At 40.1% G+C, this 17,928-nt stretch overlaps 1 protein-coding gene across 2 annotated transcripts in view; it reads right to left on the bottom strand.

Annotated features, from left to right (window-relative positions):
• Positions 1-17,928, bottom strand: part of LOC144003168 (uncharacterized) — a 199,899-nt gene that overhangs the window by 18,187 nt on the left and 163,784 nt on the right. Inside the window, exon 5 of one of the 2 annotated variants that reach the window (XM_077499098.1) lies at positions 9,100-9,144. The exons of the other annotated variant lie outside the window; for it this stretch is intronic. The gene's annotated coding sequence lies outside the window, so the exon portion shown is untranslated. Of the gene's footprint in view, positions 1-9,099; positions 9,145-17,928 lie in introns of those variants that run through there. 2 annotated transcript variants of the gene reach the window in all.

Raw genomic sequence — 17,928 nt, forward strand, 5'->3', positions numbered from 1 at the left:
CTGAATGAAAGAGTTAAGCCTCCTAATCAGTCCCCCTGCATGCTATTTGCTGCTCATAAATAAGGAGCAATTAGTCTAATCCTAGCTGGGGGAGGATCTAGTACTGGTCAGTTTTTGTATGCATTCAAATACAGTATGTATACTATGTATTGAAAATGTGTGTTTTAAGATGTTTCAGTGTCTTTAAAGAATGTGGAAAGGGTAAAACTAGACTTTCTTTTTTTTTTTTTTTTTAAGTGAGTCTGGAAGATATCCCCCATAATGAAAATGAAGATTGCAAGAAAAATGAGTTTGACACCGTTGGTTTAGACATTCAAACATTATCAGCAAAGATAAAATCGACAGGAGGAAGTAGTACAAAACAGATTACTTGCAACGCAATAAACTTGTGTGTTATATATAAGCTCGATAGCAAAGACAAGTTATTTGTTCAGACTTACCCTGTGATATGGCCCGATATGAGCTAAACGCTGAGACGAGGTATTGGGATATGCAAATGAGTCTGGTATTAGTGTGCATTAATATCCCCTTCTCCCCAACCATACCATACACTCGATGACTACGGCTGACTTTTAATTAGATTGGAGTTACGTAACGATTTCCTGTTAACTGGCTCCCTTGTGACCGTCGCTGATGGCTCCAACTGGTTCCCGGCTGACTTTTCCCAACTGCAAACACAAATTGTTCTCCCTCTGCGCTACTTTGAAGACGGGTTTCGGGGGCGTATGTGCTAAACAGGTTGAGTGTTAGCATGCCAAGCATGTTTGACAGCGTCTGGTGTGATGATGTAATCACGTTGAGTCAACAGTTTGTATCAAATAATTAAATAATGGAGTCCTTTTAGAAGATATTGTAAGCGAACTTGTGTGTTTTTGTTGGAAGATTGCCATTTTATTCCTGAATTTTATTCATTCAATCAATTTTCTTGATATTTGTAGACAGCTCATCTGTGCCATGGTGCTAATACTAGTCAAAAGTGTTGAATTTGGTGTCAGATTGCCGATATAAACCTTGAAAGCACGTCCACTTGCACAGGGTGGCTAGGCTAACGTGACGTACAGTATTTCATTCATAAATATTTTCATCGTGTTATAGTTTTTTTAAATGGACCCACTGGGCAATGATTCGTCGGCCGACAACTATGGATGGCACATGAATGATTGGGGGCGTGGTCTCCAAGAGGCCAGTTGATGGTACAGATGTGCTTCCGCCTATGTCAAGACTCGCACGCCGCAGTTAAAATGAATGAAAGGAGCTGCTTTGATTGACCATGATTCAAGTCCTTCCTCTTACAGATCCTCTGGCCTGAGCTCATCTGTGAAATTACCAACATTGGGTCTAACCCGCCTATGTGCAGTTACGCCACGTGCCGTAATCTTAATTTTTTAGGCGATGTGAAGTTATTTTTGTGTGGCTAGAGCATGGATGGACTTGTTTGGTATGGAAGAACTTCAGAGCCCTGGCTTTACCCCCATCAAACACATTTGGAATGAACTTGAATAGAGATTTAGAGTTTGGCCCAACTTTTTATTTTCTTCCATTTTTACTTGCCCCAGGTGACTCGGTGCTATTTTCTGCCACCCAAAATATGTCTTTATTTTTCCATCATAATAGTAAACATATGATTTCTACCCTGTGGGAGCACATAAAGTAAAGCCTCCCTTGTTATATTTCTTGACAGTATGACACACATTCCTGATGTGTTTTGCTCTCAACTGGGGCATATTGAAAAGAAAAACTACATAGATCACGTTCCCTCCTTTGCTGTTTACATGTAGCGCGCACGAGGAGGAGATGACAAGTGGTCGTTAAGATGACCTAAAAACAATTCCAGGATATTCTTCATGTCTCTTGACACATAGCTAAACCATCAAATATTTACCAAAAACCTGAACTCCAACACTAACAGTTGTGTATTTGGTGTGTATATATATATATATATATATATATATATATATATATATATATATATATATATATATATATATATATATTTATTTATTTATATATATAACTTATTTGAAAGTGATACAAAAGCTCTCTCTCTCTCTCTCTCTCTCTCTCTCTCTCTCTCTCTCTCTCTCTCTCTCATAGCAATGCAGAGGCAAAGAAAAATACTTCCTTTCTTTGGCTCGTGCCCTCAATTCAGCTCAGTGATTATATGGGCCAGTATAGAGTCTTTCACTGTGACGGATGCTCGCGCTGTAATTCTGTTCAATTTTGTGGGATCATGAGAGCGTATTTGCATATGTATGATCGGGGCTGCACAATTACTAATCTTGCCAACACATGCATGGATTTACTTCACACCGATGACTTAAGCCCTCAAACCCAATTTCACATCTTTCCTGCAATTAGGATGCCTCTTTGTCATGTTTTTGCTATTTTGGAATATGATTACTCAGCATGTCTTGCCAACCGGATGAAGGGGACTCCAACACGTTATCATTCACATAAATATGAAATACATTACGACGTCAAATCACTTCAGTAGGGAACACCCCCCCCCTCCCTCACTTGGAGTACTGTACAGTGTGTGAAGCTGTTAAGGTTATGGTGTGTTATTAGTATACTAGTAGGATAAGATAGATGTTAGCAGTAAGATAGAATTCTGCACTAGTGTGTACAACTAGTTACAGTAATTCTTAGTAATATGTGGTTGCCATAGATAGACAGATAGATAGACAGACAGACAGACAGACAAACAGACAGACAGACAGACAGATAGATAGATAGATAGATACTATGCCTGACTTGATATTCAATATGAAATTAATTATCATACCAAACAGCCTTCATAGTGCCGTGAGTACAATCCCACTTGTATTACACAGGTTGGCCACTAGGGGGTAGAGGTCCTCTGCTGAGAGCACAATGCGCTGCTGGGAGAAGACGCCAACATGGTTTTCTATAAAAGCACACACGCACACACACTCGGCTCCTAGACAGAACCCAAACAAAGTGTCAGGGTGATCATGACAATAGTATCATTTAGAGAATGCATTAAGGGGACAAAATGAGATCTCTTTTAGCAAACATTTTGAGGTTACACCTTCAAGTAGCTGGCGTTGAATGTAGCCGTCCTCTATCCTTCAAGCGCTTGACAGTGTAATAGCCTCGCTTGTTTCTGCTAGGCAATTATTGTGCTCCTAATTGGATTGTTGTGCAAAGCGCCGTCTCTGCTACTCCATTGTGTACACTGGCTTGGGATGGTGTGTGTATATTTGGGACTGGGGGCAGCAATGACACATTAAATCAAGCACTGTGCGTGGGTGACGGCGTCAGCGAGGTGCCCACTGGCTTGTCACAGAGGGCTCATTTGCCTTTTTGTGCAGGTGACACACACTCTCGTCACCCACTGACTGAGCGTGCGTCACTGTTGTTGACGGACACTTTGCGTTGACAGCCAGTGTTTTGTCTGGAACTCTTGAGTAGACCCCGTGGGCTGTCACATACAGGAAAGTGGACCCTCCTCCAGGCCCCAAATGAAGGTCACTGTCTGTATAGGCTGGTGGATCCATAGCGTGCCTGACCGATGGAGAACCTCAATCCTCTGTTGTGTGGGAGATACGCGTAGCAAACGTACATACAGGCTGCCCTGAGGCCAAACGAGATAAGAGAGCGGATGGAGGCTGAGGGTTAAGCTATGAAAGATGGGTAAAGTGATGGGAGTAAAGGGAGGGGGTGTTTGGACAGAGCTCAGGAAGCACTGCAGGGAGAACTCTCAAAGTTGATGGATAGAGATGGAGTAAATATAGGGAGCGGCAGAGAGAAATGCGGATTGGCTCTAGGAAGATCATTTCATATGACATGCTAAGGTGAAGACGCTCATATGGACAGAAGACGACAGGGACTTGGTCTTATAGTCCTGGGCTGGAGGTGCTATAGCAACATGAACAGGGATCAAACAGTAATGCAGGCAGTCAAACAAAGAAACGACACCCAGTGGCGTAGTTAAATTGCTATCAAAGTGCCTGATTATAGAACGATATTCATCACTGTTAAATCGTCAGACTTGTTAGCGCAGGCTGTCACGTGGGAACAGGAAGTGCAGTAGATCAGTGGTACCCAACCACTAGAGGTAAGATCTTTAGCCCGACCCGACCCGAATTTCGGGCCGGGTCGGGCCTAAAATGTCAATCATTACGTTCGGGTCGGGTTGGGCCGGGCTTTTCTCTCGCTGACTTTAAAAAATATATATATATATGATTTGCATTATTCTATTTAAAGCCTAGTGGGCTGCAGTATTTCTCTGCGTAATTAAGTGAGTGCGCATCAAGATCTCTCTTTCACTCTCTTTGTCTGGCCTCTTATTCTGTGTTCCAGCGTTATTTTGTTGTGCAAATGTATTTATCATGATCATAAAAATAAGTAGATTATTTTAACCTTAAAAAAATCTTGCGTTTTTTTCTGCCAAATATACGATGGGATAAATTGAAATTTCGTGTTTGCTTCGCCTGCAAATCAAATTAATTGGTCGGGCTCAGGCTGGGTCGAGCTTTAATGCCCTCTGGCCTGGGTCGGGTCGGGCTGGATTTTTTAGGTTCGATCTTACCTCTACCAACGACCAGGTACCAGGTCACTTTGGACCAGGGCGCAGATGTCCTGTACAGTAGAAAGAATAATAATAATAAAAAAAAAAAAAACTTACAGTACTTCTGTGTTACCCTAGGCTAAAAAAATATTTTAGTTTGAAAAAGGACAAAGTCAAATCTGCTGCAGAGAGCTGCTGTTATTCACTTGTTGAGTTTGAGTTGATGTAGCTTTTCCTAATCAATCAGGAAAATTAGGATACTTCAGTTTGGACTATTTGAAATAGTTCAAAATGTTGGATTTTCCCATAGACCTTGACAGTTTGCAAAGGGTATGAATAATTTTGGATGTGCCACTTTTTGTTTCAAATGTATAAAAGCTGAGAAATATTTATTTTCACAGTGATGCCTCTTGGACAACATTCAACTGTCTTTTGGGAGACACCTGTGTCGTTTCCAATCCAGAGGAAAAAAAAAAAGCTGGTTGAATACAAGTAACTTTAAATCAAAATTTGCCAGGGGGTAGGAATCATTTCGGGCTTGACTGTATATATACACACACATACACATACACATACTGTCATACAATATGTACATGTGCTAGAAGAACAAGAAGAGGAAGGGAGCATGTACAGCAGTTTTCTTTGATGTGCCTGTGGGAGCACAGTTGAGTTTTTACACTACCGGTTGTCTGTCAGGCGCTTGCTCCCGCCGCTCTCATTGAAAGCTGTATTTTAAAAGCCATTCAAGTCATCATGTGTTGCATTGTCACTGACAGGTGTTGCCTGGGAAAAGCACTTAGTCATGTGCCACATTTCCAATCTTTCCGTCAACATTTTTCTTTCGTTCTGGCAGTTGTCTGCTTTGATGGAGTCTCTCAAGATGGACACTATTGTTGAACAAGTCCCTGCTCACTCTACTTGGTGTATTTAGTGCCAAGTTGTGTTGATATGTCCTGTTTTTAATTTATGCTGCTCAAGTGGATTTTTTTCCCCAAATGCTAAACATAACACATAATTAGCACTAATGTGTCATAATTCCCCCCCTAGTGGAAATGGGAATGCATTATGAAATAACTTCAAAGTTCCATATGAGAACAAAGCATACGGCACAAGCTAATTAACTTATAACCCCGAACAAATTGCTTTCTGTCTGCTCCAGATCCGCCAGATTAAAATACTGCTTTTGTTTAAATTTAATGGTAGATACCACCCCCACACATCATCCCCCCCTCCCCCCAACGATGAGCCTTATCAATCCAAGCACACACGGCTCATTAAACGCAAGGACTTAGTAGGTGATTAATTGATTTTTAATTGGCTAAAGCAGTATGGTGTCCACGGTGTCTTACGTTATATCCTGCCCCTACGCACAAACACACAGGCCGACTGCAATGGTGCTCGGGGTTGTTAATAGAGCAATACCAATTCCATGCTCCTCAATGCCATGCGGCGGACGGGGAGGAGGATAATCATCAGGACCATGCTCAGGATCCTACGCCCTGCCTCGTTGCCCTCTCAAGGGCTTAGCCAGAGTCAGGAGCCTGTTTCATCCTCCGGCTGCGCTCTGATAGAGCAGCCTATTAAACCAGCCTTTATCATAGCGAGGCTTGATATACACTCAAATAGCCTGCGAAGACTATCACAGATGCTGTTGGTTTTATCCAACCCCCCCCCCCCCCCCCTTTTTTTTTTTAAATCATTTTTTTTAATATGCAGCCTTGAGGGCTGCTCACAAACTACTACCATTCTAACATTGTTATCCAAATATCACATGCAAATGCACAAGGGAAATGTGCACAAAATGGGCATATGCAGGGGAACAATACGACCGTGTGATTGGGCACAAAATGCAATCACTGCGAGACACCCTCTCTGGTAAACATGGCTGTCACACGCACCAGTGAGAAATATGATTGGTCAAAGGGCTCGGGATGCAATATGCAGCATGCAGAAAATGGCTGAGGTGCACTTTACAATGGCGAGCGAGTTCATTCGCATTTAATAGCAGAAGTGACAATGTGAGAAGGTGTTAAAAAAACAATGCTTGTAACAGAAATACTAGTAATACAGAAAGCCATAGTCATGTTGAAAGACATCACGCTAGTAATTTGGCCTTTTTTCTATTTACAGTAGTGTGTCTGGTTAGTAGGGATGCAACGAAAACCGATTTGAATCATAAAATCGGTTTTCATTTAAAAAATGTGAACACACCCAATCAAACCGAACAGAATTGTGCCGTTCTTGAATCAAACCCCAGGTATTAATATACATACCAAAGCAAGACATTACTGTATGTCAAATTGACATTTGGTCCGTAATGTGTCAGAACATTGGAAATAAAAATGATAATCATATAGAGGGTTTTAATTTCATTTAGGCTCTTGAGTGACAGATATGTGCAACTTTAAGTCATAGATTATAGTTGAAGAAACCTTTTATCACTATGGAACCTGTTGTCCATTAGTTTTGTAACTTAATTATGTGAAGTTTCACCCACAACTGTAAATACTGAAAAAGCCAATGAAGAGCCTGAAATTGCCGATAGTGATGGCCTGAGACTTTTGCACAGTCAGTAAATTGTATATAAACAGTCTGAACAATAACTACAGTGATGTCTAGCTGAGAGGGGCTACAGTTGTGGTGGTGATGTCTCTCAGCATTAGTTAGTGGTGAAATTGTGCAAATGAGGAAGGATTTCAGCCAAGACATAAACTAAAAGTGGTTGAAAGCAAATTACGGCGGTCAATAATCCTGACCTAATGCGGTGAGTAAAGCCATCTGTGGCCTCTCATGCACAATGAGTTCTCTCTCACAAACTAATTCCTGCAGACTTTCAATATGATGCTCCACCAGACATGCTTGCACATTTCTTCTCAAGCTTGTAGGAGACAAGCTGGACATAAATTCTCCTTTTTGGGATTATTATGCACTGTGTTCTTATTTTTATCAAACAGAGGTCACAAGATCAATTCTGCTTATGATGGCAAAGCGCTTAGAATTAATCACAAGCACACATTTGCAAGTTTAATTCAGTCTCCTGAAATCCAAGCTGCACACCAGAGTGCTGTTTGTCTCTACGCAAACAGCACTCTGTGAAAAAGCAGTGATTTTGAGCGTTCCGAATGGCTTATTGTCTAAATTTGTCAAGTGCTAAGAGTTGTTTTGTTGCTGTCTGGTGCACTAATTAGCTAAGTGCATTGTCTCCTCAAAGGCCATAACGGTGACACTGCCATTTTTGCACAATTAATCTGCTGTCAAAACTGTGGTGGCTAATAAAGAAAATGGAAATCACAATTTTATTATTATTATTATTATTTTTTTTTTTTGGGGGGGGGGGTAAATTAAAAAATAAATAAATATATATATATATATATATATATATATATATATATATATATATATATATATCCGAAATCATCTCAAGCTTATGATATTTCTGCCTGTCACATAAACAAGCCTGCCGAGAAGCACCGCTAAGTAGCTTTGCAAACATTTGTGCGTAGTAGAAGCGCGCAAATTGAAGCTAGTTGTTTGCAAAATGAAAGCTCAAAGACGTAAATGGATTAAAATTCATGGAAAGACAGAGGAAAAACAAATGGGGTCATTGTTTAAGTAATCTGATATTGACTTGAATAAATTGCACTGCCATTGTCAGAGAATAGAGCTGCTACTCCAAATTCATTCAAAAAAATATTTTGTGGCATGAAAAAAAAGAATAAATTTTCAAAGAAACTTGCGTTTCTAGTTAGCTATGTAGTTTACCAATGATTCCAAGAGGCAACATCAACATCACAAATATAGAAACATTTCAACTGAGTTGTTGGCTTGGTGCAATCAAAGTCTCACATTTACTCAGTAGAAGAGTTGTAAGATTTTTCAAGTGGTTGACAGGTTTTCCTGCGCAAGTTTGTGCAAGCTAGTCACCACCAACTACTTTGCGAAGCCGCATTGTCAGGCAAAGTTCAACATGAATATGGAAGAGCTGACACCTTGCTGCAAACACTGTCGATTGCAGCAAGACGCTTGGCCTCCGATCTGCGAGTGCAGATATTCGCACTGACAGCTGGATGCCGGTGTCGACTGCCGAGCTTCCTGGAGTCGCAAGCATTTAGCAGACGCTCCATCCCGGAAGGTTCAACGACATCAATAATCAAATATCACATCAGGGTGGAGGAATTATTTTAACGAGCTGCTGTTCTGGTCTTTCTGTGCAAATATATAAATGCACAGAACTTTCCAGCAATCTTTCAAAGGAAAGCTTAATGAACCCTCGCAACAAAACCAATGAATTCAAGTCATTAAAAGTGAATACATCAACTCACGTTGGGGTGCAAGAAAAAACACTCTTCGTTGTTGCTACACGGCTCAACAACGTATTTACAATGGAAATACTCGAAGAATATATCGCCACACTCCTTCGTGCACTCACAACAGCCATGTCATACCTTAATACAGCCAATGATGACCTTTGACCTTGCTGTGTGGCAATCCCGTAGAGTGTACACTTGATCAAAGATGAATAGTTCAATTTGCCAAGTCTTCTTGGTAAGAGGTGCACACAGAATTGGTATCCGGGGGTGGGGGGTTGGGGGGCGGGGGTGGGGTAGCACCTGGGGAGGAGATCAAGATGAGTGCACTTGTCTGCCTGCACACTAAAAAAAAAATGATGGGTTGCTTTTCTAACCCACTCGCTGGGGATTAGGGTGAAAAAAAAATCCAATACGGGTTCAAAAGGCACCAACCCAACTTTTTTAGGTTATTCATTTAATGCAAAAAGTTGGTCAGAATGAAAAACCCACAACACAACCCCCAAATTTTTATGTACTGGGGTTGGATCCCAAAAGACGCTGACACAAATAAGATTTTAACTCTTTATTCGCATACCATCTAGACCAGTGGTGTCAAACATAAGGCCCGGGGGCCAGATCAGGCCCGCAATGGGGTTTAATCCGGCCCGCGAGATGGTTTTGTAAAGTAAAAAAAAAAAAAAAAAAAAAAAAAAAGACTGTCGGCCCAATTAATCAGCCGGCCACAATCAAAGCTTATAAATTCATAATTACACAAGTAAGTCTCAGTTGAGCAATGCATCTTGTACATGGAATTGCTCTGAATGTCGTTATTTTAAACACAATTTAAAGTTAGTTTGTTTAAAAAATAAATACATGAATCAAACACAAACATGCTGAATAAGACACATTCAACTACACATATGACAAGGATTAACGTCCTTATAACTTCATTAACGGCACCCGGCACACAATCAGTGAACAATATACAGGTTTATGCAAAAAAAAATTAGGACAATATTTGTACAGATGCGCCCCACAATTTAGGGCTGGCCCACAAATAGCGAAAATCTGCATGTAATTGACGGCAATGTTTTAAAAATTATTTTACAATTTTACCGATCCGGCCCACTTGCGAATATATTTTCCTCCATGTGGCCCCTGAGCTAATATGAGTTTGACACCCCTGATCTAGACGCAAAGCTAACTTGGGCTGTGGAGGTGCACCGAGGAACGGAGTTAATAATCCGACAAAGACACACATTTCTCAGAAGCTACCACAGACAGTGAATCGATCTGATTGGTTGTGACTAAGTAAAGGATTAAAGATTGACATCACATAGCTCCTGACATCACCTAGCTGTCACATAGCTTAAAACCAGTTGATACTAGTTGCTGTTACATCATTTCAAAACAGAATTTTGTTTAGTTGAGTTATTTTTGACCTAACTAATTTAGAGTGGAGTGTCGTATTACCCAAAAATGACACCAAAGGAGCTGCAGGAATTGCTAGCAAGTAATGCCTGTGTTCTACATGTGAAATCAATCTGCCCAATATCTGGGAAGTTACAAAATGAACTGCAGGAATTTCTAGCAGGTTGTGACTGTTTCCTACATGTGACAACAATCTCCAATACTTCTAGGAGATGGATTCATAATCGTATTTGCTTTTTGAAGTCATGTGATGGGAATTTCAGACGGGAAGTGCTGACAACAATCTCCCTTATGTCTAGGCGATGAGCTAAGAGGCTGCAGAAAGAATTAAAACAAATACTGCTCACGGTCATGAATCCAAACTTAACCCTGGCGTGACCCAGACATGACACAAATTGGGTTGTTTTGTACAACCCCCCCACCGTTTTCTGTTAAATGAATAACCCAAAAGACTGTGACTGCCCTTTCTTGACCCAAATTGGGTTATTTATTGACCAAAGAGTTTTCAGAGTATGTGGATTTTGGGTAGATTACTTTCACCCACTGACCTTGAACATGGGGATTAGGGTTCAAATGTCCAGTTGGGTCCCTCGGCAAAAAAAAACAAACAAACAAAAAAAAAACATTTAACATACAAGTGAGTGGCAACCCCTGACAAGGGAAGTGTGGCATCTGAAGAAATTTACTTGATGAATTATTGGGAAACTTCAATCACATTCAATAGAATTAACCAGAAAAACCCCTCAATGAATTGTGAATGGTTCACCGCTAAACCTCTCATGAAAGCTTCTGTCTCATCATTACTCGGCAGAAATATTTATATTTAGACTAGACACAGTTCATCTCACTTGGTGTTGAAAAAAAAAACAATGTAGCAAAAGCTATTAAAACAACAGGGTTACATTTTTGTGTAAATGTGAAGAAGACAATTACGTTGTTATTATTGTCAATGTCTCACAGGGGCACTCAACCAAATGTGGGAATAAGCGTAATAAGTTTAAACACAGAGAATCTTAAACATACAGAGGCAAGATTTGCAAATAGTTTTGGCGACGATGAGCGCTGCCATTAAAATGGATCGGCGTTGATGTGCGTGTCGCCTATTTTACAGGCGATGCTGAGCGACTCCTCTGACATGCAGGTCCTGCATTTGCCTTTTAAGAGGCCCTTATCGCTGTCACACTGTCTTTGTGAGTGCATGCAGATAGACTGTAGTGCGAGTCAGATGTGACAGCTGCTGATAAAAACACACGCGCACACAAAGCGACATTCTCCATGAAAATGTCAAGAATGAAATGCTCTGAAAGCTTTCTGCAACTTGGGGTACATTTCTGTCGTGAAAACAAGTCAAAAAGATACCTTGCGTATACACCAGTGAAATTCGAAAATGTTTATGTTGTGTGCCGAAAAAGGCTTTTATCACAACAATCCTGCATGACGGGATTTTTTTTTAATTGAGAAAAAGGGGAACTTTGACATGGACATATAATTGCACAGACTCTCAGAGTGGAGGTTGGGTCTTTAAAGGCCAAATAAGTATAATTAGAGAGCTTTAAGTTAATATTCTTTAAGATCAATGGTCCTAAGAGTGAAAAGAGCTCTGTAGCGATTTTCCCAGAGCGAGGGTCGAGCAAAGGCTAAATAAAGTTCATAATTCTCCACAACTGGCTACAATTTGAGCTTCTTTGAAGTTTTGCGAGTATCCTTAATTTTAGAGCATTGACGTGAGCGGCATTTCTGCTCGCATTAAGTCATATTCTGCTTGGGATTAATGTTGAAAATTAGACACCAAAATGAGGTTACTTTCCACATCAACTTTTGAAGAAAGTCTCTGCCATCTATCTTAATAGGGAACATTGTGGAGGTGAGCTGATTCTTGATTGACAGGATGCGGACGCCGAGAACGGCAGTCTTTCATAAGAGAGGAAGGCGCCGGAGACGGTTGGCGGCGGCAGAAGAAAGGCAACTTAAGAGGAAGAGACAGGCTGCTGGTTCCAGCACAGTGCACGCTGTAGCTTCCCATCAACTCTGAGCTGGATAAGACTCCCGAATGTATTAATACCTGTTGAAAATATCCCACCGCCTGATGGAGTCCCACAGGAGATGTGAAGGGCCATACCTCCATATCAGCTTCTCATCTAATTTGACAAATGGATGGCTATTATACAATTTTCTATGATAGGCGAGCTAGACGCTGTGGTGGAGGGGCGCTGCCACTTTAGATTTAGAAATAAAACCTCCCCTTGGAAAGTCCTCCACCTCGTCTCTACCACTTTCTGCACATCTTGCCTGGATTGCGACACTATCTTCATATCTTCTGATTGAATTCCAGCTAAAAGCATTTTCAATGCATCTTCATCAAGCTGAGAACCACTTTATCCTTACAAGAAGGTGGTTGGGCTTTTGAATTGACATAGTACAAAACACATATTTAATATACAGTATAGTAAAATAAAATTGTTTGTTACCTATGGCTGAACAACTAAATCATATTTAAATCATCATCGCAATGTGGTGGAATGCAATTTTTAAATTGCAAAGGCTGCAATTTCGAAAAGCAAAACTCAACCAAATTATTTGACGTGTTTATGTCATATTTGTTGGAATTTTATTGAACTTATTGTAGGTAATGCTTAAAATACTGCAGGTCAAAGTGTTTAGTAAGCCAAGAACTCTAATTGAAGTAACTAAATAAACTGTCTTTGCCTATATTTTAGGGTAAGCCATACTTGTAAGACCAAAACAGCTGTTTTGTAATAATATTTATTTATTACTTGTGCTAAAAAAAATCATGGGAGAGGACCTCGTTAAAATAATTACATATTTAATTGCGTCAAACTTTTTATTTATTTTTATATATATATATATATATATATATATATATATATATATATATATATATATATATATATATATATATAATTAGATTATCTTTCAAAATCATTTCGCCTGATGACTTACACCAGTTTTTGATTATATTCTGGCACACGCTATATCTCACATAAATTACTACACTGTTCATATTTTTGTAGCTATTTTACTGTATATTTCCCACAATGAGATGTAGTCAGCTTGTAAACAGTAAATTTAATGTCCCCTCAACCTAACTCAGCACAGCCATTGTAACGATTATCGGCCGGTTGTAACTTTTTGCAACCTCAGTTCCAAAGGAATTCCACTCCTGTGGCCTGGACATGCCACCGTGGGGGGTGGGGAGGACAAGAACATCCCCCACAAACAGCCACACATGTTCTGACTGACACGTGCACACTCACACACACACAAATCAGAACAGTAAAAGCCTTCTTAGAAACTTGACTTTCTTATTTTGCAACAGAACAATGAATTATGAAATGTTATGTTTGCCATTTGTGAAATGTTGACTCCATGAAATGTCATGAAAATGTTCCATTGCAGTGGCAGATTCTCCACTAAACTTTCATGTGTATGCACGTTTTAACAATGTAAGCTAGGTAACATTTCATTTGAGGTATTCAATTGTACGTGTTGCATTGATTGAATTCTGACCTTAGAATCTCAACAAACATGGGATCCAGATTCAATCTGATTAGTCTACCAAAACCCTCTCTAAGCTGGTAACTTTCCACTTTGGTCTCACTGGACCCCTGGTGTGGAGGCCGCCGCCCTCCCAATTTAAAAGCACGCTCCCTGTTTGCTGCTCTCTCTCTTTTCGCTCTCTTGGCTCTCTCTTGGCTCTCTCTTGGCTCCCTCTTTGGCTCCTCTCTCTTGGGCCCCTGGCCCTTCTGTTCCTGCTGCCAGACAAAGAGCTAGCCCAGCTAGCTTAACCTCCAGCACACGGCAACGCACAGAAGCCATCGCGTGTTGCGACAGGCGCGGCGAAACACGCTGCTTTTGGTCCCTGCACAAGGCTAAAACGGACGGTGCCTTTCCAGGCACCCTGAGACCTCAACCAAAAAGGGCCTCTTCCTGGCCAGCAGGTTGAACTCGTGAAGCTCAGCTGGCCAGCCGGACGAATTCTGCTCCTCTTCTGAACTGAACCTTCTTCATCCCTTCTTCAAACGGGCTTGGCGAGTCTCCATCCAGGGTCCTGCTTCTCAGATCAACCCCATCTGTAAGTGCAACTTTGCAGGCCTTCGCCCTAGTACAAATTGGTGCAAACTAGGTTGATTGTGGTCCCATGTTGGTTTGATTTAAGAAATCCATCACCTTGGCTAAGACCGTTTCTCTTTTCTTCTCCTTTGATTATTTTCATTACTTTCGTTCTCGTTTCATTTCCTATCATAGTAGTTAGTTTTGCTTCTTTAAATTCTAAGTAGATTATCCCACCTAGGTTAGAGAATAAACGTGCACAAAACTCAAAACCTGGTTTACTGTGTGTGTGTTTCATCAATTTATAGTGACCTCTAAGCTGAACAAAGAACTCACAAAATTGTAGTAAGGGCACAAGCTTCATTTTAATGACTGATTCAACGAGGTTCTCATCTGTTATCCTGATAAAATTATCAAAAAGAGATGTGGGGCTCCGCAGGCAAGCTCAACTTAATTTAAATATTAAGTTTGAGTCTCCTTCAATTAATGAGCCAATTGATTATTAATTTAATAATTAACAATTATTGATTTAATAATTAATTGGACCGATTTCCCTGACACCATGAATGTTTAAACTGCTGGCAATGAAGTACGCCCCCAAGTGAAAATGTTCAAATTGGACCCAATAACCCACTTTCCCTCCCCATTGGCATGTGACTTGTTAGTACTACAAGGTCTCAGGTGTGAATGGCGAGCAGGTGTGTTGTATTTGGTGTTATTGCTCTCGCACTCTCATACTGGTGGCTGAAAGTTCAGTATAGCAGCTTGTGGAAAAATGATCAGAATCTGAGAAAAACAAATTGTTGCGCTACATAAACATGGTAAAAATTATACGAATACGAACTAGTACCTTAATTGGGCTACATTTTCACTTAGGGGTGCACTCACTTTTGTTGCCAGGGATACAGTGACTGTTATATTGTAGCAAAATATTTTTTTAAGTCTTGTTTCATGAAAATATATGTTTTAATAAAAAAATAAAAAAAAAATAAAAAATATATATATATATATATATAAAATATAGGTGTGTACTGTATCCTTTAGGCCACAATCATTGCAAATGACCCTAAAGAGAAATCAATTTCAGAATTGCATGAAAAACAAAGCACGTCCGAGCGTCTAACAATTACTCCCTGTTATTATCAATTGACTTCTCACTGCTGCCTTTAATAAGAACGACTATATTCTATTTACACACTCGCCACATCATGTCCCCTCTCGGTTATGTTGAATATTCGGACCATATAAATGTATCTGCTAATCTCCGCTTCAAACATTCACACGGAGCGACAAAGTATCAGTTCGGGGTGTATTTGCAAATATTGCACAAATTTGACATGATCTGACTGTCAAGAGCAAGAAGGCAGCAAATGAATTCTTATGTGCAAATAGTGAGGGAGTTTGATGTCATTAGCATATATGTTAGGCAGTCTCAACGTGCAGAGGGACATACAGAGGATATGCCAAATCAAATATGTTCCTATAATAGGAAGAAAAGGTAATGAAGAATAATAAGACAAGCTGTCATGGAGGCTGCCAGAAACTGCAATACAGAAGACCTCTTGCAACAGAAGCAATCATCTCTCAAACGCTGATCATTCACACACATTTTAGCATTTTGCATTATTCAACGAGAAAGAAATCGTGTTCAGTACATTACATGTTCTTTTGTCTCACAAAGCCTAGTTTCAACATTCTTAACTAAAAGGTTGGACAATGATAAAAGTGCTGTAAAAATGCCGGAAACATGAAAGCCAGGCTCGTTTCTTCTCGAGGCGATTAATCAGTGATGAGTCTGCTAGCTTGAGTTCCACTTGAGGCCTTCTCAAAGATCTGGCTCACCGCTGTCATTCTGGAGAATCTTAAAGAGCTTGGCTGCAGATTTGAAATGTGACTTCTCGTCAGAGGTTAAAAAGTTTCAGATCATCGACAACGCTGGATCAGACTCATTGTTGACAGTCATCCTTCCATCTTATCCTACTGTACAGTAGCCTACATCCTGATGGATGTTTACATTGCCTCAAGTGGATCGATGCAGCAGTTGTTGGTGCTTCAGTGAGAGCAATGTGACGATCCAACACTAAATTGTGATAGCAGGGAAACACCACACTCGGAACGTATGGCTCAGACTGTTCAAGTAATGCTGTTAGCATTGGCACTCAATCAACATGGCTGAAAAGTCATTGTTTATCATACCATCCACAGTCAGGATTTCATGAAATAAAACTCATCTTGCTCAAGACACTCATAACACAAGCAACATTTTAGAATTGTGACTGATGTCATTGTGCTTCTTCCACATGATTTGAATGAACGAGCCGTCGATCGGGAGTTGGCCCTCGGTGACAATTAATCTCTCTGTTGGCTGTTAGCTATCAAATCTACATCAGATAGAAGCAGAGTATGAGAGTACATAAAAGAAAAGAAAAAGGCATTGTCTAGTTAAAAAAAAGAAGCTTTTTTTGTACTTAATTTGTTAATGCTTGTATTATGAATGTGTTGTGCAAGGTTCTGGATATGGTATGTGTGCATTTTATTTCAAGAAACCTGAATGACAGTATTGTTCCAATCTCTCACACATCATGTAAAAAACAGATATACCGTATGCGATACAGCTATTAAAATCCAATTTTAAAGCACAAATACCTCTTAAAAGTCACCTTAACTGGTAAAAATAGATAAAAAAAAAAAAAAAAAAGTGGGCCGTTTAATATCCTGCAATTTCTTTTAACGAACATCTGCCAGCACTAAATATGAGAACATGCCATTAATTAAATGTAGCGAATTTATATTACTTCGTCATCTTCACCCAACTTAAGCCGATTGATTCATTTAGTGCAGTCTAAAGACACATTTAGTCACTAAACAAAATCTTTGGAAAAGTCTTCGGCTGTGGAAACAAATAATCACCTCATCAAGTGTTTTGTAGTGTGACGATTGAGCATTAAAATGTGTCTTCTGAAATGTGCAAAAAAATTGATAACACAACGATACCTGTAAATGCCAAAGCGTCCACATTTCCACATTTCTCCAGTCTATCCAGCGCTTATGCCATTGTGCTCAGTTAAGCTCGCCAAGCACGGTAAGATTCATCACAACCTAACCTTTCCTCACACATTACATGAAAAGAAGCAATTATAGATTGGAACAATACATGAGAGAAAGCCATCAGCCCATTGCAGTTGGCCCTTGTTTCTCAATAATGGAGGAGATAATCCCATCAAAAGTAAAATGCACTAACATTTGCGGGGTCAAGCTTGAATTATTATTTTTTTCAGTGCTGGTGGCTTCCCAAAACTCTACTTTTCGTTTCCTGACACCAAACGAGAAGAAGCCTCAGTGTGGCCACCTTGAAATAATTGTGCTGAAAGCAATTCTGCAGATTAGAGTTTCAACAGAAATGCAGATCAAAAACGTACATGACGGCTGTCAGGCAGAGATCACAACCCCCGCCAAAGATCTTCCCCATCTGCCGAGTAGCAGGAAAGAGCAGCCATCTGTGGCGGAATCTGTTTTACCATTTAAAATAAGACTCCAAAAATGATGTAATCTGCTCTCACAATCATATTATACAACATGCAGTGAGGATGCACCATTCAGGGG

Source organism: Festucalex cinctus, chromosome 16 (assembly GCF_051991245.1).
Source record: "Festucalex cinctus isolate MCC-2025b chromosome 16, RoL_Fcin_1.0, whole genome shotgun sequence".
NCBI classification, from domain to species: Eukaryota; Metazoa; Chordata; class Actinopteri; order Syngnathiformes; family Syngnathidae; genus Festucalex; species Festucalex cinctus.